Here is a 24,673-nt window from a genome sequence, read left to right as displayed (position 1 = left end):
CTCAGTCCTCAGTGTGGCCTGCTCTGGTATTTAATACAACATCACCCTCATCCCATACCCTCAACTCTCTTTACCTTGCCCTTTTTTGATTTTTCCATGGTTCCTCTTTCCTAACATGCCACCTCCTCTGCTGCTCTGTTGTGTGAATTGTCATCTCCACCCCCATCCCAGCTAGACTCCAACCAAGCTCCGTGAGGACAGGAATTTTGTTTTGTTTATTGATCTATTCCAAGTGCCTAGACTAGTCCTGGGTACATAGTAGGCAGTCAAAAATTATTTGCTGAATAAATTTAAAGACTATTTTAAAAATGAATCATCCTTTCAGGAACGGGTGAGGATCGGAAGCTGCATGAAGGAAAATGGTGCAGTAAATATTGATATTTGCCTGTTGTTCTTTGTGTGATATATATATGTGTTTTAGTCTTAATTTGGTATCCCAGTTTCTTAATTTAATAGCTGTATTAAGGTGTAATTTACAGGCCATAAAATTCACACATTATAATTGTACAAGTCAGCCATTTTATCTATTTCTAGATTTGTGCAACTTTGTCCTCATAAAGTCCCCTTGTGTCCGTCCATATGCAGTTTGCCCTCCCCTCAGTGGCACCCTGATTTTATTTCTTTTTTTTTTTGGCAATCACATCTCAAACGGATAATTTACACAGCAGTACTAATATAGCTTTGCACTTTTTGAAATGACACACTTAAATATGAAATTAGCGGTCATTGCTGAATGTAGGTAGCAGTATCCGACATTGGTGAAAAGAATGGACTTGAGTGTCAGACTGGCTGCAGTCTTACCCAGCTCCACCATTTACCAAGTTACCCAAATTATTTTCTGCCTCAAGCTCTTTATCTGTTATATGGGGGTAATAATAGCAGCTTACAGAGTTGTGAGGATTAAGCAAACAGGGAAAAAAAATTTAGTATAGTGGCCTGCTTATGTTATTACCTAAGAAATGGGCTTATGTTATTACCTAAGAAATAGCCTTGCAGGTAAATGGCAAAATTCAAATCAGTTTCTAAAGTATATGTAAAATATAATCCAGTTCCTGCCTGGTTTGTAAACACGTATGCCTACTGAAGAATTTAAAAGCAGGCTAATTTCCAACAGAAAAGATCATTTCTCAGCATTTCTTTCAAAGATAGCTGCAAAATCACTTTTACTAAATGTTCCATGCCCAACTCTTACAGAAATTTGACACCACGGACGTAATTATCTACATTTTTGTTAAAATGATTCTGACCATCAGGAAGTGTTCTCAATTATATTTTAGCCTTTATGTTGAGAAATACTGTGAGACTTCTTCTAAATTAATGGGTGGGGGCATTCATTGTAGCTCTTGTAGCCTGATAAGCCTGCACTAAATTATCTTTTTTTAACTTTTAATTAAAGTAATAAATTAATTTTTTGCTGGGGGGTGGTAATTAGGTTTTTATTTATTTATTTTATTTTTAGAAGAAGTAATGGGAATTGAACCCAGGCCCTTGGGCATGCTAAGAACATGATCGTCCACTTGAGCTATACCCTCCCCCCTAAATTATCTTAAATAAGGTCTTTTTCTCTGTTTTGTTAATTTATGTACAGATGCGCAAAGCAGGGTCATCAGAAGCCTCTCAATCACGAAGATGATAATAGTGAAAAACATTGCGCAGTGACAGTGAATCCTTGGCATATGAAGAAAGATTGTAAAGTCCTGAATGAATTAAGAAGGTATTGTTACATTAACATACGTGTAAGCATGGCTCTCTTACCTTTATTTTTCACTTTATAATGAAGATAATCCCCAACCGTCACGGTTGCTTTGTTTGATAGAGGCCATATCTAAACCCTTTTCTGCAAGTTTTTTAAATAAGAAAGAGCAGCTAATTTATCAGAAGTGTGAATGGTGTAATCTGGTCTGTCTAGTATGGTAGCCACGAGCCACATGTGGCTATTGTGAATTGAGATGTTCTATAAGTGGAAAATACATAATAGATTTTCAAGACTTCGTACAACAAAAATAATGTAAAATATTATTAATAAGTTTTAAAAGTGTCAATCACACTTTTGAAATGATAGTGTATTGGATATTTTGGGATAAATGTAATTATTACTGGAATTAATTTCACTTATTGCTTTTTATTTTCTAAATGGAATTACTGGAAAATTGTGACTTGCACTATGTTTCTATTGAGAGTGCTGGCTTCTAACTTATTGCAAATAATATGAAAAGAAAACTTTGATTAAAAATTTTGTAATTGAGTCGTTGATTTACATCATATTAGTTTCAGGTGTACAAAATAGAGGCTCAACATTTTCATAGATTATATTCCATTTAAAGTCACCATAAAATAATGGCTATATTTCCCTGTGCTGTATGATACAGCCCTGTAACCTATCCATTTTATACGTAGTACTTTTTACCTCTCAATCCCCTAACCCCTTCCTGCCTCCCCTCTTCTCCTTCTCCCCATTGGTAACCACAAGTCTGTTCTGTGTACCTGTGAGTCTATTTCTGTTTTATTATAGTCATTAATTTGTTTTATTTTTTAGATATACATATAAGTTAATACATAGAATATTTGTTTATCTTTCTCTGACTTATTTCACTTAGCATAATACCCTTTAGGTCCATCCATGTTATTGAAAATGGCATTATTTTATTTTTTAATGGCTGAACAGTATTCCATTTGTGTGTGTGTTCATGGTATGTATATATGTGTGTGTATATATATGTATACATGTATATATACATATATATATATATATAATATACCACAACTTCTTTATCCAGTCATCTGTCAGTGAACATTTGGGTTGTTTCAGTGTCTTGGCTATTTTAAATAGTGCTGCTGTGAACATTGGGGTGCATGTGTCTTTTTGAATTAAATTTTTCTCCATACATATACCCATGAATGGGATTGCTGGATCACACGGAAGTCTATTTTCATTTTTTTATGGAACCTCTCTTCTGTCCTCCATAGAGGCTGCACCAATTTACATTCCCACCAATCGAGTAGGAGGGTTCCTTTTTCCTTAAAAGGTAAAAAATTCTCTACATTTACCTACCTTCCTTTCAGTTTAGGACACAGTTTGGCAAAAACCAGATAGAATTTAATAGGAGTAAATACAGTATTTATTTTGAATGTCCATGCATTATGGATAGATATGTTATTGATGAGTTGGTTCCCTATTTTTGTAGGTGCAGATGTTTTTATAGCTTCACAGACATTTCAGTCTTGCAGAGAGGAAAATTTCTTTTTATTTTGCTGAACTTGTCCGGGTGTCTTTATCGGACTTGGTCCAGGCCTGCAGAGGTGAATACACATCCAAACCTGAACCATTTGAATGTCTGCAAGATATTAAGAGTCTAGAATATCAGATCTGGACTGTAACTCTGGTAAATGACATCAGTGACTGGACTCAAGAAAACTCCATTTGAGGACAAAACCTTTCATAAGCCAAAAAGGCTTTGAAATTGTGGCAAAGCCAGAGACTTTTGTGCACCACTTATGGCCACAAACCCATGAGGACAACCACAGGCCTTCTGGAGTGCCAAGGAAATTCCATGTGAGGAGTCCAGCACTCACAGGAATCCAACAAGTCCCTGTCTGCCAGAACACTTTCATTGCTACTGTGCTGTTTTGAGTAAATGTCTTTTCATCAGGTTCAAATTGGTTTGTTGTTTTTTTTTTGCATAAAAAAACAACTTCTTGTTCCCTGGTGAAAGTAAAAGCCTAACATTTTCTGATTTCTTTTGACAGAGAAAACATGAGCCTGTGGATCTAACCTCATCTGTGATGGTCTGCAGCTGGGAGCAACCAGATCAGTGTCAGTCCCCTTGCAGCCATTGGCTGGGAGCCTGCATGTTCCTTGGAATGGTATTTGAAACATGTCACACTAGCCGTGCCTTCGCTGTGGGCTGGGAGGCGAGTCACTCAGAATCTGCATTATGGAATGTATGTTTCAGATCTACAGTTAGGAGATCTTTTTTAATAGCCAGAGAATATAGTCATAAATATATCTATTAATGTATTTATGCAAGAACATTTTTAAAGATTTTTTTATTATAAAAAGTTTCCCCCCAAAATTGAAAATGAAAGAACAATGGAATTAAAAATCATCTGTACCTTAATTATACATAAAGAATCATAAAATCCTTCTAAACTTTTTTTGTTCAAATGAAGATATTTTTCCCTTCCAAAAAGGAAAATTATCATTTCACATTTTTTACTTTCTCCTTTTATTATATATTCCATATCAATAAATATAAATCTTTTAAATCCCTTTTAATGGCTGTTTAACACTATATTGAACAGATATGTAAATAGTCCTAGGTTTCAGAAATTTAAAAAATTGTCATTATAATACCACTGCAAAGAATATTTTGGTGTTTCTATTTTTAGTTACTAATTTGGACTAAAAATTAACAAGTTTGCTTTTCTTCATCTAAAACATTGGTTATTTTATGAAGGAACTGTAAGGATTTTAAATAACTTTTCAGTAATTTCAACAAAGAAATTATCTTTAAGGCAAAAATGTATGATGGATTGCAAATCTATTTTTATTATATCTTCACTTTTACCAGTGTGACATATGTGTGTGTTTACACAAGTGCTTTAACTACCAGCAACGTAAGAAAAATCTGTGTACTAAAAATGTGAAAATACTTTCCCGGTTTGTGTTTTCATTCTCCCAATGTAGGTTTTGGATGACAAGCTTGTATTTGCAAAAGTACACCCCCTGTGGGAGGTGTTCTGTACATACGCTGAGATACTGCACATAATATTGCCTCTGAAGCCCAATGATCTGAAAACCCGGTCCTCAGCCTTTGATAACTTGAGATGTTTTATGAAAGTCCTCCAAGTGGATGAAAGTATCAACAACCGGAACAAGAGCTTTTCTTTGCCCTATTTGAGAAGAGCTCCGTGAATGACTTTTATATTCAGCATAGAGATACATTCTCCAATCCAACCACCAGAAACCGCATTGTAAGTCTAAACCGAGTTTAGCTGCTGTCTTGGGGGTGATTTAGAACCTGCTGTTGAATTATCAGTGATTTGGTTTGGTTGGTTTGATTTGGTTTTTAAAAGCTGCCCATAAAAAGGAAAAAAGAGAAAGAAAAGAAATATGCCTACAGATTCCTGTTAGGATAGTAAACAGTGGCTGGTTAGTTACCTTGTATAAACCACAAGCTCTCTTAGAACATTTTTAGGTTTACTTCATCCTTTCTCAGATCAAGTATCAAGTAAGGGACAGTGTTAAAAAAAATTCAGGATTAACAGGTTTGTGAGCTCCAGGATTTGCAAGGCAGCTTTCCCTCCCCATGGTGTAAGTCAAATGGCAGAATTGAAATAAAGCACCTCATGTATCCTCCGGTGTTAACAGGAAAAGGCTAATCTTCTTGACCTTGTTTCTTCCTGGGTAAAATGAAGATAATATATCAGGAGGCGACAAGCTCATTTAAGGCAGGAAGCATGTTGTCTTGTTCACTGCTGAATCTCAGGCACTGGGAAGGCTGAGTTTAACGAGCGAATGAATGAACGAACTGTACTTCCCCCACAGTTACCATGTGGGACAGTGAGGATTAGAAGCTAAGAGCATAGAGTCTAGAGGGGAGGGCACAGCTCAAGTGATGGGGCGCATGCTTAGCAAGCATAAGGTCCTGGGTTCAGCCCCCATCACGTCCTCTAAAATAGACATATAACACTAATTGCCTCCCCTCCCCCACCAGAATTACCTTATTATCTCCCCACCACCAAAAAAAAAAAAAAAGAGAAGTGGCCAAGAGCGTAGACTCAAGCTGGAACACCTGTGTTGGTTTCTCGCTGTCGACCTTGTAAATGTCATTTACCCTCTGTGTCTATCAAGTTCCTCACCAATAAAATGGGGATAATTGTAGTACCAACCTCGTAGAGATGCTATGGGGATTAATGAATCTGTGTCAGTGATACAACAGCCCTGGCTTATATTAAGTACTATGCATCTGTCAGCTCTTTTCATAATTACTGACAGATGTTATTATCGACAAAAGACGTATTAGTTCTTTGAAAGAGAAATGCATGTTAGACCATTTCATTTATCACTTTCTGTAATTCAGGCTTTTCCCTCTGAAATAACATTTTATGTCTGTGCACTAGAAAGCCACAGGGCTTTCCAAATTTCATCTGTCTGGGTTCTTGTCATGATGGCAATACTGCAGATTGCTGACATTTTTTAGGGACTCCGTCTGAGATGACAGCAACCCCTCAAATTTACGAGCGCTTCTCTAACTGATAACATCTCGCTAGAAATGAAGTTTTTATAATGTAACAGCTTCAGATGCTTAATGATGCCATAAATGCAAGGATGTTATATCTAAGCTCTTTAAATAAATCTTGTCATTGAAATAAAGGAAATACTATATTATAGCCCTCTATGACTTTGTTATCTTTGCTATCTGTTTATCTGACTCTCTAAGACCAAAGAAAGCAAATACTAAGATTGATCATTACTACTGTGTGGTACACGTATTTGTGGATGAAGACAATATTGAAATGCACTGTTTAAGATATTAAAATGGACATTAAACAGCTTCTTGATGCACATGCATGAACAGAACAGGGAGCTGGGTGCAGGGAGCAGACACTGAGCTTCCTGGATTAGAGACCCAGCTTAGCAGTCCAGCCCAGCAGTCCACATGTTTCATATTTATGTCCCAGCAAAATTAGCAGTGAGAGTCTTAAATGAACTTTGGGGACACTTGCAAACAGCTGTCATGATTATTAATGTGGGACACCAGGATTCTACAGTGTTTAGTTGGCATCTGTGCATAACCAGTTCTTTTCCACTAAAGCTTCTTGTAATTGCTGGTCCCACATCCAGGTTGAGGAATCATCTCATGTGGTGTTTGGGAGGGAGGTAAGTGGAGTCAGGACCCATGTTAAGGCTGGGTGGGTAATAATCTGGTGCTAGTACAAGAGAAAGGAAAGTAGGTCAGGTGGGAAGGAGAATGACTGGATTTAAACTTTGTTTCTTGAGTAAGCTAAATATATGACATCATGTCAAGTTACTTTGTTGTTTATATTCCATTTGCTGTCACCAAATAACTACTGAATTGTGGGGACAAAAATGCCTGGGTTTTAGAATTGACCCTGCCCCTAACCTGCCAGAGTCCAGGTTCCTCTGGGTGCCCAAAGAGGGGGCTGGACCATCAGGTGTCCCTCCACTGCAGCAGTTTGGGCACTTGGGTGGCCTAGATTTTTGCTGTGGAAGACTGGCCCAGTTGTAGGACATTAAGCATCTGCAAGGTGGTCCCAGGACTGTGACATCTAAGCGTTCCTTTCCACCCACGTTTGCAAATGACCCTCAAGGGGTTAATATTAATCCTGGGTGAGAATTATGAAAAATTATATGGTACCTCCATCCCTCCTGGCAAGTGAGGGCCCCTTATTTACAAATGACCATGAAGTATTAGCACCAGATTTTATCAACAGAACATGTGAACATTTTGTGACAGTGACACTCACCTGTTTGCTTCTGATTCCCAGTGCCACTTCAACCTCCATCAGAGGACTTCAGCTGCCCCAGCGATCAGGGCCTTCTGTACAGGGAATGGGCTCCTCCTCGAAGCACAGACAAGCAGCAGCCCTTAGGTCTCATCAGGTGAGCTGTTGTGGAGAGCACTCCAGTGGGAAGGGCTCAGGGTTGTCCTCATGGCATCTGAGTGTGACAGTCCTCCAAGAGTGTTAACAACCAGGAAGCTCACAGGAGCTCTGAACTTCGTTGCCCCAAGTTTTTACTGCAGGCTTTATTACAAAGCCATGATTTATTGGGTCACTACCGACATGGCTAACCCAAACCCTAACTGTAAGTCAAACCTTTCCTTAGCCCTAAACTTTGAGCCCCTTCCTCTCCTGGTGGCCACTCACTTGTCACAAAGCTTAAAGCCCCACTCCTCTAACCACATGGTTGGTGTCTCTGGCTGGCCAGTCCCCATCCTGAGTCATCTCATGAACACAAGCCATCCAAGGTTCCACCATGAATAGCATAGACACTCCTATCTTGGGAAATTTGGAAGCTTTAGCGGTTGCTGCCTAGGAACTGGGAAAAAAGACCTACCAAATTCTTCATTAAATAGGAGTAAATGTTATATTTCATTTAAATTATAAAATAAGAGAGAAATTCTCACTGCTTTTCTGTATCTGCTGTTCGACACCGTTTCACTACACCACGTGATTGTAATGTCGTGCTCAGCATGTGTCTTCTCAGAGCACCAGCGCTGGCTGCTCCCCGGGAGCTTATGCTGTTTGGGCAAGGCTGCTGGGGGGATACAGGCCAAGGACAACCGAGAAAACAAAAATAATCGGGCAAATAAGGAAACAATGTCAGATTGAAATGAAGAAATAACACAGTGTTGAGATGGGAGTCTTGGGGGGAAGTGAGTTAAGAAAGTTATCTTTGAGTAGGTTACATGTGAGCTGAGATGGTGAAAAGGAGGCTGGAATTTGAAGATCTGGGAAAAGTCACCCATGGAATAGAGGCAGCTTGTCTATTGGCCCTGAGGCACAAATGTGCTCAGCAGGTTTGAGGAGATACTGGAGCCAGCGCTGGTGAGAGTGATGAGACGCGAGGTTTAGAAGGGCATCAGGAGCACGGAAAGGAGTGTAGACTCTAAGCGCAGTGAGAAGCAGTCATGATAGCTTAAGCACTAAAGTAATTTTCTCTCACTCACATTTTGCAAAGATAATGTGGAGAATGTATAGCAGGGACTCAGGAAGCAGGGAGGCCAGGTAGGAAGCTCTTGGATTGGGCCAGATGAGAGATGGTGGGAGCCAATGAGGAATGCGTTTGGGGAGTGGGGTTGACAGGATGCAGTTATGGGCTGGCTGTGGATGGTTAGGAGAAGAGGAGGGTCAAGGTAGCCCCAGGTCGGTCTGGAGCCAGGTGTCTGTTCTTTCTTTTCTCAGTGCCCCATGCAGTTGCCCATCTACTTGGGCAAACCTCTTAACCTTCAAAGTGAGGGTTTTAAAACACTGAAGTCTATTTGTTGTTTCACATTTTATGGAAAGATTCAAACATGTACAGAAATAGAGAGAACAGTACAGCCAGCCTGCCTGTATCAGTCACCCAGCTCCAGAATTATAAACTCAGAGTCACTGTTGTTGCATCTTTCATCTCCATCTCCTCCCCTCCCCCACTATGGGGTCATTTTGAAGACAATCCTACATAGCTTAACCTTTCATTAGTGAAATGACAAGGTCTCTTTCAAATAAAATTGGAATATTCTTTTTTTTAGGGTTACAAAATAATTCCCTGCTTGTCACAAAAATACACTTTTAAGTAGTTTTGGGGTTGAAATCAAGATCCAGACAAGATTCAGACATTGCAGCTAGCATATCTCTCAAGTGTGTTCTAATCTATAATTTTCCTGTTTCTCATTTTCCTTGAAATTGCTGAGGGGTTTCTCTATTTCCTGTTTGGCTGATTTCATTCTCCCCTATGGTGTTAGACTTGTTTCTCCATCCTATGTATTGGCTTTAGCTAAGTGATTTAATCCTCCCCTAAAAGCTTGGTCTGATTGAGGTTCAACTTTGTGCAAAAATATTTTTTATGTGAAGTTTTGTACTCCTGTCATAAGGTACATAATATTACAGTTGACTCTCTTTTTTGTGATGACAGCAGCCAAAAATGATTGTCACCCGGGATCATTATTTCATAAGGAATTTTATTTCATGTGGTCATACTCTAATTTCCTCCCTCAATTATCAGCAGGATCAGTCACGAAGAGGCACTTTCTCCTTAACCCGGGTTATCCTTTAGAACACAGTTTTAAAGGAGGATATTTGTTAATATGTAAATATTTAAAATTGATAATTTTTTTTTCTTTTTAATTTTTTTTTCTAATGGAGGTACTGAAGATTGAATCTAGGACCTTATGCATGCTGAGCACACACTCTGCCACTGAGTGTACCCAATCCCAGTTGAGATTCATATTTATTTGATATCTTCCTTCTGTTATTTTTGTTTTGTGTTATACAGAATTTGAAGGCAGGGCAATGGGTTTGACCGCTTTTTAATCATTCTTTATGGGCTTTTGGGGTTTGTGTGTGTGTTTGTGTTTGTAAAGAAAACAATTTTCCCACTATTTTAAGTATGTATTGCTAAGGCAATTATGTTGATCTTTTCCCTGCTCCTGGTCCATGTATTCCCTTGTTACTTCCCACTAGTGGCCCCTTGAGCTCTGTGACAAGACTAGCATGTCGTTAATCCATGTGGAAGGAGATCTGAAGAGATTTATTCAAGGAGATGAAATTTGTAGACAATGTATTGGAAAGTATTGTGAAAGTTGTTCGTTAAGAGAAGGTCTGAGGTTGAATTGTTAAGTGCACAGAAATCTAAGCTATGAACTACCAAGACAATTATTAACTCCAGGAAAACAAAGTAGGGAAGAAAAGGTAAGACTAGCACAAATTGCTACAGCTTTGAATAGTCTGTACAGAGTAATAATAATGTAAAGCAAGGATACTGAGCTGATGAAAATTATAATGTAACTGTATTAAAAGGTTGGAAGAAAGAAGGTTTGGGTATGTAGATGAGATGGGGTTTGAAAGAGATCTGAACCCTCATTTTCCAAAATAGAAAGTTAAATAGGTGATACATAAAGCTGAAAAAGTTATTAGGCTGTGTTACAAGGATATTAGTCAGAGAAAGGGAGTAAGTATTCCAAGAGTCAGCAGTAGGAGCTGAACGTGGTTGTTTCTGGCCAGGAAATGGGGCAGTTGTTGGGAACTGCTCCTTTTTACAATCGGTGTTCGAGAACTGTTTGACTCTTTATTGAATGTATGGCATTAGTTTGATAAAAAGAAATCAAAGCTGAATTTTGAAAAATTTATGTTAAGAATTGGGGTGCTTTTGCAGAGAGAGATAACAATCAGCAAAACTACATTTGAAGGGATCCTCATTATTCCTTGCATTTCAGCAAGGACTAGGAGGCAGACATCTGTTTAAGGTTCAAAAATTCTCTCTGACCTTCCTGCCGACTTGTAACCTTTGGAAGTAATGAACTCCCCGTCACTGTAAATATCCAGGCAGAGGCTGCCTGACCAGCTCTCTAACTGTAGCAGGGTGTGTTTACCATTGGGCAGTTAGAGCAGGCAACTTCTAACATTCTTTCAGTTTTGAATTTGGCATTTTCAGGATGGATAGTTGATAAGAATGTATTACAAAAAGCTTAACAAGAAAGTCCAAGACATCTCAAACCCATTGCCAGGGTTTTCTCTGCCAGACACCATCCTAAGCCTGCCACCAGTGAGGCAGGCCACAAAGCCCAGTCACATAAGAATGAACACACTTTGTCGCTCCTATCTGATTTGGCATCAGTCTCAGCCCTTTTCCCCATGGAATGGTCCACGCCCATGTCTCTGACGATGGAGCTGGTCTCACAGCAGCTCTATGAGCACTGGTCCAGCCCAAGGGATTCCTGCGTGAAGTTTTCCAGGATTCCAGGCTATTCTCAGAGCTGAGTCCCCCTTAGGCTAAGCCCACGGAACTCATCTTAGCTCCAGACTGAGCCGGAAGCCTCAGAGAGAACTCAGAGCTGAGGAAATCCACAGGTTTTACCCAGCACTGCCGAATCATCAGTGAGCCAGTTGAGGGAAGGATCAGCAACAGCAAGACACACCTGAGCTGCCGTCTCATTGTTCCACCTCATCCCTAAACCCTCTGTGTCTGCCTGTCTGTGTCGGTCTCCCTTTTAGGATCAGCCTGGCACCACTTCATGCCCTGCCTCCTTTCTTCTAATCTTGCCTCCCTGGCCTGTTCCATCTACTCCAGATTAACTGAGAAAAGGTTTTAAAACCTAGGAACAACAGACGTGCTAGATACAAAGAATACAGGGCAATGTCTTCCTCAGCCACATCCCTCCTGCCCTCTCCCATTCCCTCAATGTCAATGAGTTTTATAAATATTTTGTCAGACAGACATTGCACTCGCAGTTGTTATCATTATCAGCCATTTCCTTATTATCTGTGGTTTATGATGCATTTGCTCCAGGGACTTTCCCGAGATAAGGCAGGAGCAGATGACTGAGCCACTTGTTGATGTCCACTTGTGTCAAGCCTGTTAAGAATGATTTTTGGGGGGATTTGTTGAATGTGCCAGACTGTCCAGTGAGTGGTGATGATCCCCTGCATCTGCTCTCGAGTTGGCCTCATCCCCTCCTTTGCTCTGTTCTCATTTATCTCTCTTCAGCAGGTGAGCCAGTGATCTGTACTTCTATGATACATAAAACACTTCTTATTTCATGGTAGAATTTGGGGGCTGCTATGAAAACGGATATGTTTTAAGAGTGAATTGAGTCGGAGGTTTAAACTTAAAGCCCCCTTGATTTAGAATCAGAAATTAATATGATGGAGGGAGGGTATAGCTCAGTGGTAGAGTGCATGTCTAGCATGCATGAGGTCCTGGGTTCAATCCCCAATGCCTCCATTTAAAAACAAATAAATAAACCTAATTATGCCCCCCAAAAAAGAAAAAATAAATTAACATGAGGATGAAGCTACAGAGTGATTATTTGTGTCTTCTGAAACTTCCTTCTGTCTTTCTGCAGGAAATTCTAAGGAGAGAAGTTCGGAATCTACTTTGCTTGGCTGGGCTATTACACTCAGATGCTCCTCCTGGCAGCAGTCGTGAGGGTGACTTGCTTTCTGTGTGGATATTTTAATCAAAATAACTGTACCTGTGGGTAACTTGTCTTTATTCCTTCTTACCGTGCTTACTTAACTTAGAATGACATTCTCCAGGAGCATCCATGTTGCTGCAAATGGCCCTATATTGTCAGTTTATATGGCTGAGTAGTATTCCATTGTATAAATATACCACTTCTTTAGCCAGTCATCCGCTGATGGACATTTAGGCTATATCCATGTCTTGGCTACTGTAAATAGTGCTGCTATGAACATTGGGATGCAGGTGTCATCCTGAAGTAGGGTTCCTTCAGGATACATGCCCAGGAGCAGGATTCATAGGTCATATGGCAAGTCTATTCCTAGACATTTGAGGGAACTCAATACTCTTTTCCACAGTGGCTGCACCAAACTGCATTCCCACCAGAAGTGTAGGAGGTTCCCCTTTCTCCACAGCCTCTCTAGCATTTGTCATTTGTGGATTTTTGAATGATGGCCATTATGACTGGTTTGAGGTGATACCTCATTGTTGTTTTGATTTGCATTTCTCTGATAATTAGTGACATTGAGCATTTTTTCATGTGCCCATTGATCATTTGTATGTCTTCCTTGGTGAATTGCTTGTTTAGGTCTTCTGCCCATTTTTGGTTTAGGTTATTTGGTTGTTTCTTATTAAGTCATTTGAGCTGCTTATATATTCTGGAGATCAAGCCTTTGTCAGTTTCATTTGCAAAAATTTTCTCCCATTCTGTAGGTTGTCTTTTTTTTACATATGGTGTCCTTTGCTGTGCAGAAGCTTGTAAGTTTCTTTAGGTCCCATTTGTTTATTCTTGCTTTTATTTCTATTGCTTGGGTAGACTGCCCTAAGGGAACATTTCTGAGATGTATGTCAGATATTTTGCCTGTATTTTTTTCTAGGAGGTTTATTGTATCTTGTCTTATGTTTATCTTGCTGAAGAGACTGTCTTTATTCCATTGTATATTCTTCCCTCCTTTGTCGAAGATTAGTTGACCAAAAGTTTGTGGGTTCATTTCTGGGCTCTCTATTCTGTTCCATTGGTCTATATGTATGTTTTTGTACCAATACCATGCTGTCTTGATGACTGTAACTCTATAGTATTGTCTGAAGTCTGGGAGAGTTATTCCTCCAGGCTCTTTCTTTTTTTTCTTCAGTAATACCCTGGAATTTCTATGTCTTTGATGGTTCCATATAAATTTTATTGTGATTTGTTCTAGTTCTATGAAATATGTCTTGAGTAATTTTACAGGGATTGCATTAAATCTGTATATTGCCCTGGGCAGTGTGACCATTTTAACAATATTGATTCTTGCAATCCAAGAGCATGGGATACCTTTCCATTTTTTAAAGTCTTCTTCAATTACCTTCACCAATGGTTTATAGTTTTCTGTGTATAATTCTCTCACCTCTGTGGTTAGATTTATTCCTAGAAATTTTATTACTTTGGGTGCTATTTTAAAGTGTTTTATTTCTTTACTTCCTTTTTCTGTTGATTCATCATTAGTGTAAAGAAATGCAACTGATTTTTGAACATTAATCTTGTAACCTGCTACCTTGCTAAATTCTTCGATCAGCTCTAGTAGTTTTGGTGTGGACCTTTTAGGGTTTTCTATATATAGTGTCGTGTCATCTGCATGTAGTGACACTTTTACCTCTTCTTTTCCAATTTAGACCCCTTTTACTTCTCTTACTTGCCTGATTGCTATGGTCAGGACTTCCAAGCCTATGTTGAATAGGAGTGGTGATAGTGGCATCCTTGTCTTGTCCCAGAATTTAGTGAGAAGCTTTTGAGGTTTTCACCATTTAGTGCTATGCTGGCTGTAGGTTTGTCATATATAGCTTTCATGATGTTGAGTTATGTTCCCTCAATACCCACTTTGGTGAGAATTTTTATCATAAATGGGTGTTGAATTTTATCAAAAGCTTTTATGCATCTATTGAGATGATCATGTGGTTTTAGTCCTTTCTCTTGTTGATGTGAAGTATTACATTGATTGATTTGTATATGTTAAACCACCTTTGTGTCCCTGAGATGAACCCCATTTGAGCATGTTGTATAATCTTTTTTATGTGCTGTGGAATTCTATTTGCTAGTATTTTGGTAAGGACTTTTTTGCATCTGTGTTCATCAGTGATATTGGTCTGTAATTCCCTTTATTGGTGGTGTCTTTGCCTGGTTTTGGTATCAGGGTGATTGTGGCTTCATAGAATGAGTTTGGGAATATTCCTTCTTTTCAGTCTTCTGGAAGAGTTTGAGAAGGACTGGTAGGAGTACTTCTTTGTATGTGTGGCAGAATTCCCTGGTGAAGCTGTCCAGTTCTGGATTTTATTTGTAGGGATTCTTTTTTTATTGTTAATTCGATTTCATTCCTAGTGATCGGTTTGTTCAAGTGGTCAGTTTCTTCTTGATTCAGTTTTAGTGGACTGTATGTTTCCAGAAACTTGTCCATCTCCTCTAGGTTATCCCTTTTTTTATGTAGTTTTTCATGATATTCTCATATGATATTCTATATTTCTATGTTATTTGTTGTAATTTCTCCATTTTCCTTTCTTATTTTGCAAATTTGTGCTCTCTCTTTTTTCTTCTTTGTGAGTTTGGCCAGAGGTTCTCGATTTTATTTACTCTTTCAAAAAATTGCTTTTGGTTTGATTGATTATTTTCTCTATTACTTTTAATCTCTATTTTATTTATTTCCTCCCAGATCTTAATTATTTCCTTCCTTCTGCTGACTTTTGGGTGTTTTTACTCTTCAGTTTCTAGTTCTTTTAACTGGTGGGTTAGATTTTTTTTATGATATTGTTCTTCTTTTTTGAGGAAGGCCTGTATCACTCTAAACTTTCCTCTTAGCACTGCTTTTGCTTTGTCCCATAAGTTTTTTGTGGTTGTTTTCATTTTCATTTGTCTCAAGGTATTCCTTAATTTCAACTTTGATTTCATCATTGACCCATTTTTTTTTAATACCATGTTGTTTAATCTCTATGCTTTCCTTTTTTTTATGCTTTGTTTCTCTGAAGTTGTTTTCTAGTTTCAATGGCATTGTGGTCAGTAAAGATGCTTGAGATAATTTCTATCTTCTTAAAATTTTTGAGGCTTCTTTTGTGACCAAGTACATGATGAATCCTAGAAAATGTTCCACGCACACTTGAAAAGAATGTATATCCTAATTTGGGGGGTTGTAATGCTCTGAAAATATCCACTAAATCTAATTTTTCTAATGTATCATTTCATTTCTCTGTTGCCTTATTTATTTTTTGTGTGGAAGATCTGTCTAGTGATGTTAAAGTGGTGTTAAAACTTCTGACAATGATTGTATTCCCATCAATTTCCCCATTTATCTCTGTTAGTAGTTGTTTTATGTACTTAGGTGCTCATGTTGGATGCATATATATTAATGATTATAATATCCTCATCTTGTTTTGCTCCTTTAATCATTATAAAATGCCTTTATTTATCTTTCTTTATGGCCCTTGTTTTAAAGTCTATTTTGTCTGAAATCAGAACTGCTACACCTGCTTTTTTGGAGTTTCCATTTGCATGGAATATCCTTTTCCGTCCATTCACTCTCAATCTATATGTGTCCTTCTCCCTAAAGTGTGTCTCTTGTATGCAGTTTATTGAAGTTTCTTGCTTTATTATCCAGTCTGCCACTCTGTCTTTTGACTGGAGCATTTAGTCCATTATCATTTAGAGTAATTAATGATAAATGAGTGTTTATTGCTATTTGAACTTATATTTGCAGTTGATTTCATATTTCTTCTTTGTTCCTTTCTTCTTCCTTTTGTGGTATGGTAATTTTCCTTTGTGTTATCTTGGATTGTATTTAGTTTTTGTTACTCACTTGTAAGTTTTTGGCTTGTGGTTACACTTTTTTGTAAGTCTGTTAACCAATTACTGTGACTGTGTGTACTAAACAGATAGTAATGTAATCTCAAACCCATCCTACCGAGAACAAAAAATTTAAGAAAAAAGAAGAAAAAAAAGATACTCTATATTTTCTTGCTTCCCTCTCCCACTCAATGATTTAGATGTCTTCTTTTACAATTTCATGTTTATTCTATTTGTAATTCATGGTAGTATCATCTTTCCAGTTATAAGCTCTCATTTCTGTATCATCCTGCTTCTTTTTTATTTAGAGTGTACCTTACAATATTTCTTTTAGCATGGGTTTAGTGTTGCTAAAGTCTTTTAGTTTTTCTTCTCTGTGAAATTCATTACCTCTCCCTCTGTTCTAAAGGATAGCCTTGCTGCAGAAAGTATCCTAGGCTGCATCTGTTTTTTCATTCAGGACTTTGAATACATATTTCCACTCCCTTCTGGCCTGTAGTGTTTCTGTAGAGAAATCAGCTGAGAGCCATCTCTTGTAACTCACTCTTTGTTTTTCTCTTGCTGCCTTTAGGATCATTTCTTTATCCTTCAGTCTGGCCATCTTGATTTTGTTGTCTTGGTGTGAGTCTCTTTAGGCTCTTCCTGTTTGGGAACCTCTGAGCCTCCTGTACTTGGGTGTCTGATTCTTTCTTTATGTTTGGGAATTTTTCAGTTATGATTTCTTTAAATACCTTCTCCATCCCCTTTGTTCTTTCTTCCCCTTCTGGAACTCTTATGATGCATAGATTGGCATGCTTTATATTATCCCATAGGTTCCTTATATTGTTTTCATTGTGTTTTATTTTTTTCTCTCAACTGTTCTGATTGTGTGCTTTCTGTTGTCCTGTCTTCTAGGTCACTTATTCGTTCCTCTGCATTATCTAGCCTGCGTTGTACTGCCTTTAGGTCAGATCTCATTTCAGCCAATGAATTTACCAATTCTACTTGGCTCTTCTTTATAGCTACTATTTTGTTTTTGACATATTTTATGTCTCTAAACACTATCTCTTTTAATTCCTTCAGTAATTCGATCACTTCTTTTTAGAAATCTTGATCTAATAGGCCATTAATATCTATTTCATTGATCGTTCTTTCAGGGGATTTCTCTTTCTCTTTTAATTGGGAATACTTTCTCTGCTTCTTCAACTGCTCATATCTCTCTGGCACTGTGGCTTAAGGAGTATCAGTTATCTATTGTGGCCCTTAAAGGGGTTTATTTCTTTATCTATCTAAGGCCTATGCTGGAATAAAACTTAAAAACAAGAGAGAGAAATAGAATTTTAAAAGAATGGAGGAAAAGAAGGTTTGAAAACAGTGCATAATCAATAATAGAAGAGCAAGTTGAAGAAGAATAGGAATCGAGTTGAGATGTCTTTTTAAAACCTTAATAAAAAGAAGAAAAAAATCAAAACACAATATTTAAAACCTGTGAATAATCAATAACAGATCAAATCCAAGAGAATTAAAAATGAAATGAAAATTGTAAACATATAGAACTGTTTAAAAAGTAAAGATTAAAAAGCTAATAGAAAATAAAACAGGTATAAAAAGATTTTAAAAACAAAGATGTGTTCTCCTAGAGACTGAACGCTCTTAATGGTTTTATTGAGAGGTCTTTGTGTCTTCGCCCTGTTTCATGAACTCAGCTTGCTCTGTTGGCCCCCTCGTCTGTGCTGCTCACAGTGTCCATTGGCAAGAAGATTGCACCCCTCCAACACTGGGTCAGGTGCTTCTCTCCTTCGCGGTGGGCGGGTGGGTCACTCCCCGTCCGGATGCCACAGTCAGTGCTGTGTCAGTTGCTCCATAGGTGGGCTCAGCTTCAAGAATAACAGGTTTATGGAGATATAATTCACATACCATAAAATGCAGCCTTTGAAAGTGTGCATTAGGGTTTTATGTACATTTCAGGGTTGTGTAGCCATCACCCCCAAAAGGAAACAGTACCCTTTAGTAAGTCAGTCCCTAACCTTCCTTTCCCTTAGCCCTCAACAGCCACCACTCTACTTTCTGCCTCTATGGGTTTGCCAGTTGTAGGCATTTCATATAAGTAGAACCATACAGTATGCTGCCTTTTTTGATTATCGTCTTTCATTTAGTGTGACGTTGTCAAGGCTCATCCATCGTGTAGCATATATCAATACCCAAATTCCTTTTTGTATTCATATAATATGCCATAGTTATAAATACACCACATTGCTTATCCATCCATCAGTTGATGATGAATAATTCTGCTGTAAATGCTCATGGACAAGTTTTTGTGTGAACACATTTTCACTTCTCTTCAGGATATATCAAAAAATGGAATTGCTGGGATGTATTCTACTTTTAAATTTTTGAGGAATTGCTAATATAGCTTTTAAAGTGACTGAAGCATTGTATATTTCCAGAAATAATGTATGAGGAGTCCAGTTTCTCCACATCCTCAACTACACTTTTTATAACTGGGTTTATAAATTCATATTTATATATCATATATCATATATATTTGTCATCCTAGTTGGTATGAAGTGGTATGTCATTGTGATTTTGATTTCTGTTTCCCTAATGCCTACTGATGTTGAACATCTTTTTATGTGCTTAGTTCCCATTCGTATGTCTGCTTTGGAGAAACACCTATTCAAATTCTTTGCCCATTTTAATTATATTTGTCTTTGTATTGTCATGTTTTAAGTCTTCTTTGTCTATTCTGGATAAAAGTCCCTTATCAGGGAAAATTTTGGAAATATTTTCATCCATCCTGTGTATTGTCTTCTTACTTTCTTCATGAAGTCCTTTGAAGCACAGAAGTTTTTAATTTTACTGAAGTCCAGTTTACTTGATTTTTTCCTTTTGTTGTTTGTGCTTTTGGTGTCATATATTACAAGTATTTGTAATCCAAAATCCTGAAGATTTTCTCATTGTTCATTTTCTAAATGTTTTATAGTTTCAGGTCTGTGATTTATTTTGAGTTAATTTCCATAAATGGTGTTAAGCTAAATGTTCAGTTTTCTTTCTTTTCAGATGTATGTACAGGTGTCCCAGCATCATTTTTGTAAAGATTATTTTTCCCCATTGGATTGTCATGGCACCTTTGTCAAAAATTATATGGCTGTGTGTAAGACTTTGTTTATGGTCTCTTAGTTCTTTTCTCTCAATCTATTTTTCTGTCCTTTCTGCAAGTATCACACTGTATGGATCACAGTTTTGTTAGTGAGTTTTGAATTTGGAAACTTCAAAACTTTGTTCTTTTTCAAGATTGTTTTGACTATTTTGGGTATCTTGCATTTCCATATTAGTTTTAGGATCAGCTTGTTCATTTCTGCCAAAAAGCCAGAGCTGCATTGAATATATAGGTCATTTTGAGGACAATGGCCATCCTAACAATAATAAGGCTTCTGATCCATGAACACAGAAGAGCTTTCCATTTATTTTAGGTCATTTTTAAATTCTATCACTAGTATTTTAGTTTTCAATATACATGTTTCAGATATTTTTCTCAGTATTCCACATATTTTTCTTAATATTACTAATTATTTTATTCTTTTTGATGCTATTGTAAATGAAAAGGTTTCCTTCATTTTATTTTTAGATTATTCACTGCTGTTGAATAGAAATGTAATTAATTTTTATATATTCATTTGTGTCTTACAATTTTGGTCAGACTGGGTTATTAATTCTAAGAGGATTTTTTTTTCTTTTCTCTCTATTTTTACTTTGTGGATTCCTTGTGATTTCAATATATAATATCATGCCATCTGGAATCAAAACAGTTTTATTTCTTTCTTTCTAATCTAGAGGCTTTATTTTCTTTGTCTGATTGATTTGACTAGAACTTCTAGTACAATGTTGATTTTGGGAGGGAATAATTCAGTGCTTCTGCATTATGTATGATCTTTGCTTCAGGTTTTTCATAGATGTTCTCTGTCAAGTTGAGGAAGTTCTCTTCTATTCCTAGTTTTTATCCATTATTCTATTAATATGGTGTATTACATGAATTGACTTTTGTATGTTGTACTGCCTTTGCATACCTGGATACATCCCACTTAATAGTGGTCTATTTTATATGTTACTGTTTTGGATTTGCTTGTATTCTGTTGAGGATTTTTGCATTTATATTCATAAGAGATAGTCTTTAGTTTTCTTGTGATGCCTTTGTCTGGTTTTCGTATCAGTGTGATACTAGTCTCATTGAATGAATTGGGAAGTGTGCCCACCTCTTTATTTTCAGACGAATTTGTGAAGCATTTTTTGTTTGTTTTTGTTTTAGTTTTTTCTTTAAGTACTTGATGGAATTCACCAGTAAAGCCATACGGGCCTAGCATTTCTTTGTGTGAATGTTTTGGATTGCTATTTGAGTCACTACTTACTGTAGGATTATTTGAGTTTTCTATTTCTCCTTGAATTAGCTTCAGTCATTTATGTCCTTCTAGGAATTTATCCATTTCATCTAGATTATCTCATTTATTGGCTATATAATTATCCATGGTATTCCCTTATATTCCTTGTTATTTTTGTAAGGGCAGTAGTGACATCCTTCCTTTCATTTCTCATTTTAGTAATTTGAATCTTCTCTCTTTTTTTTTCAGTATTAGATAAAATTTGTCAATTTTATTGATCTTTTCAAAGAACCAACTATTCCTTTTGTTGATTATTCTCTGTTGTTCATCTATTGTCTATTCCATTTATTTCTGCCTTTAGTATTTTGATTAGAATGTTTAATTCATTTATATTAATGTAATTTCTTATCAGATTGAAGTTACAACTGCTGTCTACTTTCTATGTCTTTTTTTCCCATTCCTCTATTACTACACATTTTTGTACATAGTAAGCATTTTCAAGTGTGCCATTTTAATTTGTTTATTTTATCTTTTTCTTCTCCTCCTCCTACTCTTCCTCCTCCTCCTTCTCTTCCATTGCCCTGGAGAGTAAAATTAACATCTTGTTTTAAAGCAATCTAGTTCACATGAATACCAACTTAATTTCAACAGTACACAAAAACTTTGCTTTGGTATCAGTCTTTTCCCTCCCCCTCCTCATGCTGTCATTTTCATACAAATTGCACCTTTATACATTTATAAGCTCATCTACACAGTTTCATAAGTATTGTTTTATGCAGTTGTCCTTTACATCAAATAGAACAAAACATTTACATGTAATGCCCGATTTATACTGTTTTATTTTTTTACTCATGTAGTAGTGCTCTTTATTTTTCAGGCGAGTGTCCTTTCATTTACACCTGCTGGACTATCCTTAGTATTTCTTGTAGGGCAGGCCTGCTAGCAATGGATTCTTTCAGATTTTGTTTTTGTAGGAGTGTCTTAATTTCTCCTTTAATTTTTTTAAAGAATCATTTTGCTGGCTATAAAATACTTGGTGACAGTCTTTTCCTTTTATCTCTTTGATGATACCATCCACTGCCTTCTGGTCTCCATGGTTTTTGATGAGAAATCAACTGTCTTACTGAGGAGCCTTTCTATATGTTGAGCCACTTTTCTCTTTCGGCTGTCAAGATACTTTATTCTTGTCTTTTGACACACTGAATCTGATGTGCCTATTTTAGATGTCTCTAAGTTTATACCACATGGAGTTTGTTGAGCTGCTGGGATGTACAAATTAATATTTTCATCAAATTTGGGAAGTTTTCAGCCATTATTTCTTTATATATTCTTTCTGCCCCTTTTTTTCTCTCCCTCCTTCTGGCGCTCCCATTATGTGTGTATTGGTATTGTTGATGGTGTCCCACCTATCTCTGACACAGTGTTCATTTTTTTTCATTCATTTTTCTTTCTGTTCCACAGACAGGGAAATCTCAGTAGTTTTAATTTAACTGACTTTTTCTTCAACAAGTTCATATCTACAGAGAAACCACTTATTGAAGTTTTTATTTTAGTCATTATATTTGTATCTCTAGAATTTCTAGTTGGTTTTTATTATAAATTTTATTTATTGTTATTCTCTGTACAATGAGATGAGCACATAATTTAATCCTTTAGGCATGGTTTCTGTTAGTTTTTTGAACATATGTGTAATTGCTTATTTATGTCTTTGTCTAGTAAGTCCAGTGTCTGGGCTACCTCAGGGAGTTTCTGTTGACTACTTTTTCCCCGTCTGTTATGACCAAACTTTTCTGTTTCTTTGTACATCTTGTAATTTTCTGTTGAAAGCTGGACATTTAAAATATTACAATGTGGCAGATCTGAAAGCCTGATTTTCCTCATCTCCAGGGTTTATCGTTGCTTTCATTGTCATTGCTGCTGCTGCTATTTATTTAGTTACTTTCCTGAACAAATTCTGTAAAGTCTGTTTTCTTTATCATGCATGACCATGAGATCAGTGTGTGTGAAGAAAGCCTAGTTGTCATCACTGTAGTAATGATTGGACAGTGATTTCTTTCAATGCCTGGAGACAATCGTTTGAGCTGTTGCCAGGTGGCTGTGTGTCCACGTGCTGAGGGATGCCCTCAGCACCGGCATGCAGTCAGCAGCTCTTCCGTATCCTTTAGTTCTTGCTTATGCAGAACCTCAAGTTCAGCCAGAGTTGAAGGCTTAGGATTTTCTCAGATCTTTCCTTGCCATGTGCCACACATGTATATTGCCTTCTACAATTCTCAGAATTTTTTGGAGCTTTTTAACCCTACCTTCACCCCCAGAACGTCTCATTAATCAATTTTGCCTTCTAAGTTTCCTAGTCAGCACGTAGTTAGCCTCTACTGGTCCCACTGCCTCAGGCAGTTGTAATGTTAGATACTCACTGCTGATTGTTTCCCACACACACTCTGGGGACAGGCTGTTTGCACAGCATGAGTTTGTGACAGGTCACATAGTGACAGCTCTCTGGGGGCGGATTTTTTGGGTAACTTTAAATCACTTCTGCCCCTACCTTGATTGTGAGACTATTGCTTATAAAGGCCACCATTTAGGTGAGGATACAGGGATGGGGTAGATCAAGTTACAATGCCTCAAAACTCACTATCTTTATGGAGATTTAGCTGGGTTTTTTTTCTCAAATAAAGACTCCCCGAATTGCTGGAAGTGTTGGTTTAATTTCCAGAGTTCTACAGAGGTTAATTTTGACAAATTTTACAAAGCCATTGTCATTGCTTCATAGAGGAGTAAGTTTTCCAAGATGTTTACTCAGATAGTCTAGAAGTGTATCCCATTTGCATTTGTGTTTAACTGAGTTACTTGCAAGACTAACTAATTCTACAGCTCCAGCCCCATTCACATAAGAGTCCACCTGCATGGATTCTCCTACAGCAGTGTACAACCTGTTGTCAGATTGTTGTTTTTCTTATTAAAGTGTAGGGGTTTTTAAAAATATGCTCATGAATAGCCTTTTGTCATTGTTACACGTTACAAAACTTCCACTAGTCTGTAGCTATTTTTTCCCCTCACTTATCGTTGCTTTAATGAAGTTCTCACTTTTAAGGATTTTCAGTAAAGCAGTTTGTGGATGCTGATCACACGGGTGAGGCATTTAACTACTGTCTAAACCTCAGTCTTTGCTCTGATTCACTGTCTGGAACATCTGAACACATCTACTGAACCCCATATACCAATGGATGCTGACAGACCTAATTAAAAAAATGCTTTTTAAGTAAAGCAAAAAATATTAACTTTGACACTGGAAACGACAAATCTCAAATTTCCTAGCTGATCTTGCTTTCTGTGATCATGAGCTACATCATGTTTTTAGAGCCGACAGGCATATTGAACTACTGATTTTATTTCATCGGATTTTAGAATGCAGAACACATTTCAGGCCCACTTATAGTACCATATGTGTATCTTAAATGATATGTACATATGATGATGTCTTTATTATAAGTACCTTATTTTATTTTAAGTACCTACTGCTGTGCATCTCATTAAGGAAAGCTTGAAACTGCAGTACTGAAATTTTTCATACCACCATCATCCCATAGCATCTCTTTTCAACTTATATGTTGTGTGGCAGAATATTTTTCTGCTCCCTAGAAATGATCAATGTTGAAGGGGAAAAAAAACCCCTCCTCAAATAAATATACTCCAAATCACACACTTATCTGAACGATGGCCACCATTTTAGTCCATAGTCCACACCAATCCATCTAATCATACTGACTCAGAATACTCAACATAGACAATCCACCCCTGAATTCAGGGTCCTCAACACACGTTCTA

The 24,673-nt window shown here is 37.2% G+C and overlaps 1 protein-coding gene and 1 long non-coding RNA gene across 2 annotated transcripts in view; one reads left to right on the top strand and one right to left on the bottom strand.

The window, feature by feature from the left end:
* The window catches only part of LOC140693127 (trafficking protein particle complex subunit 9-like), a 1,110,112-nt gene that overhangs the window by 291,985 nt on the left and 793,454 nt on the right, over positions 1–24,673 (bottom strand). The gene's annotated exons all lie outside the window — the stretch shown is intronic.
* Positions 1,589–4,963, top strand: LOC140693170 (uncharacterized). The gene is made up of 4 exons (XR_012068882.1): positions 1,589–1,714; positions 2,968–3,026; positions 3,748–3,942; positions 4,688–4,963. It is a non-coding gene; the product is annotated as an uncharacterized lncRNA (long non-coding RNA).

This window comes from Vicugna pacos, unplaced genomic scaffold, assembly GCF_048564905.1.
Source record: "Vicugna pacos unplaced genomic scaffold, VicPac4 scaffold_19, whole genome shotgun sequence".
In the NCBI taxonomy this organism is placed as follows: Eukaryota; Metazoa; Chordata; class Mammalia; order Artiodactyla; family Camelidae; genus Vicugna; species Vicugna pacos.
Note: the sequence above shows the minus strand (reverse complement) of the source record. Positions and strands in the feature narration are given on the sequence as shown.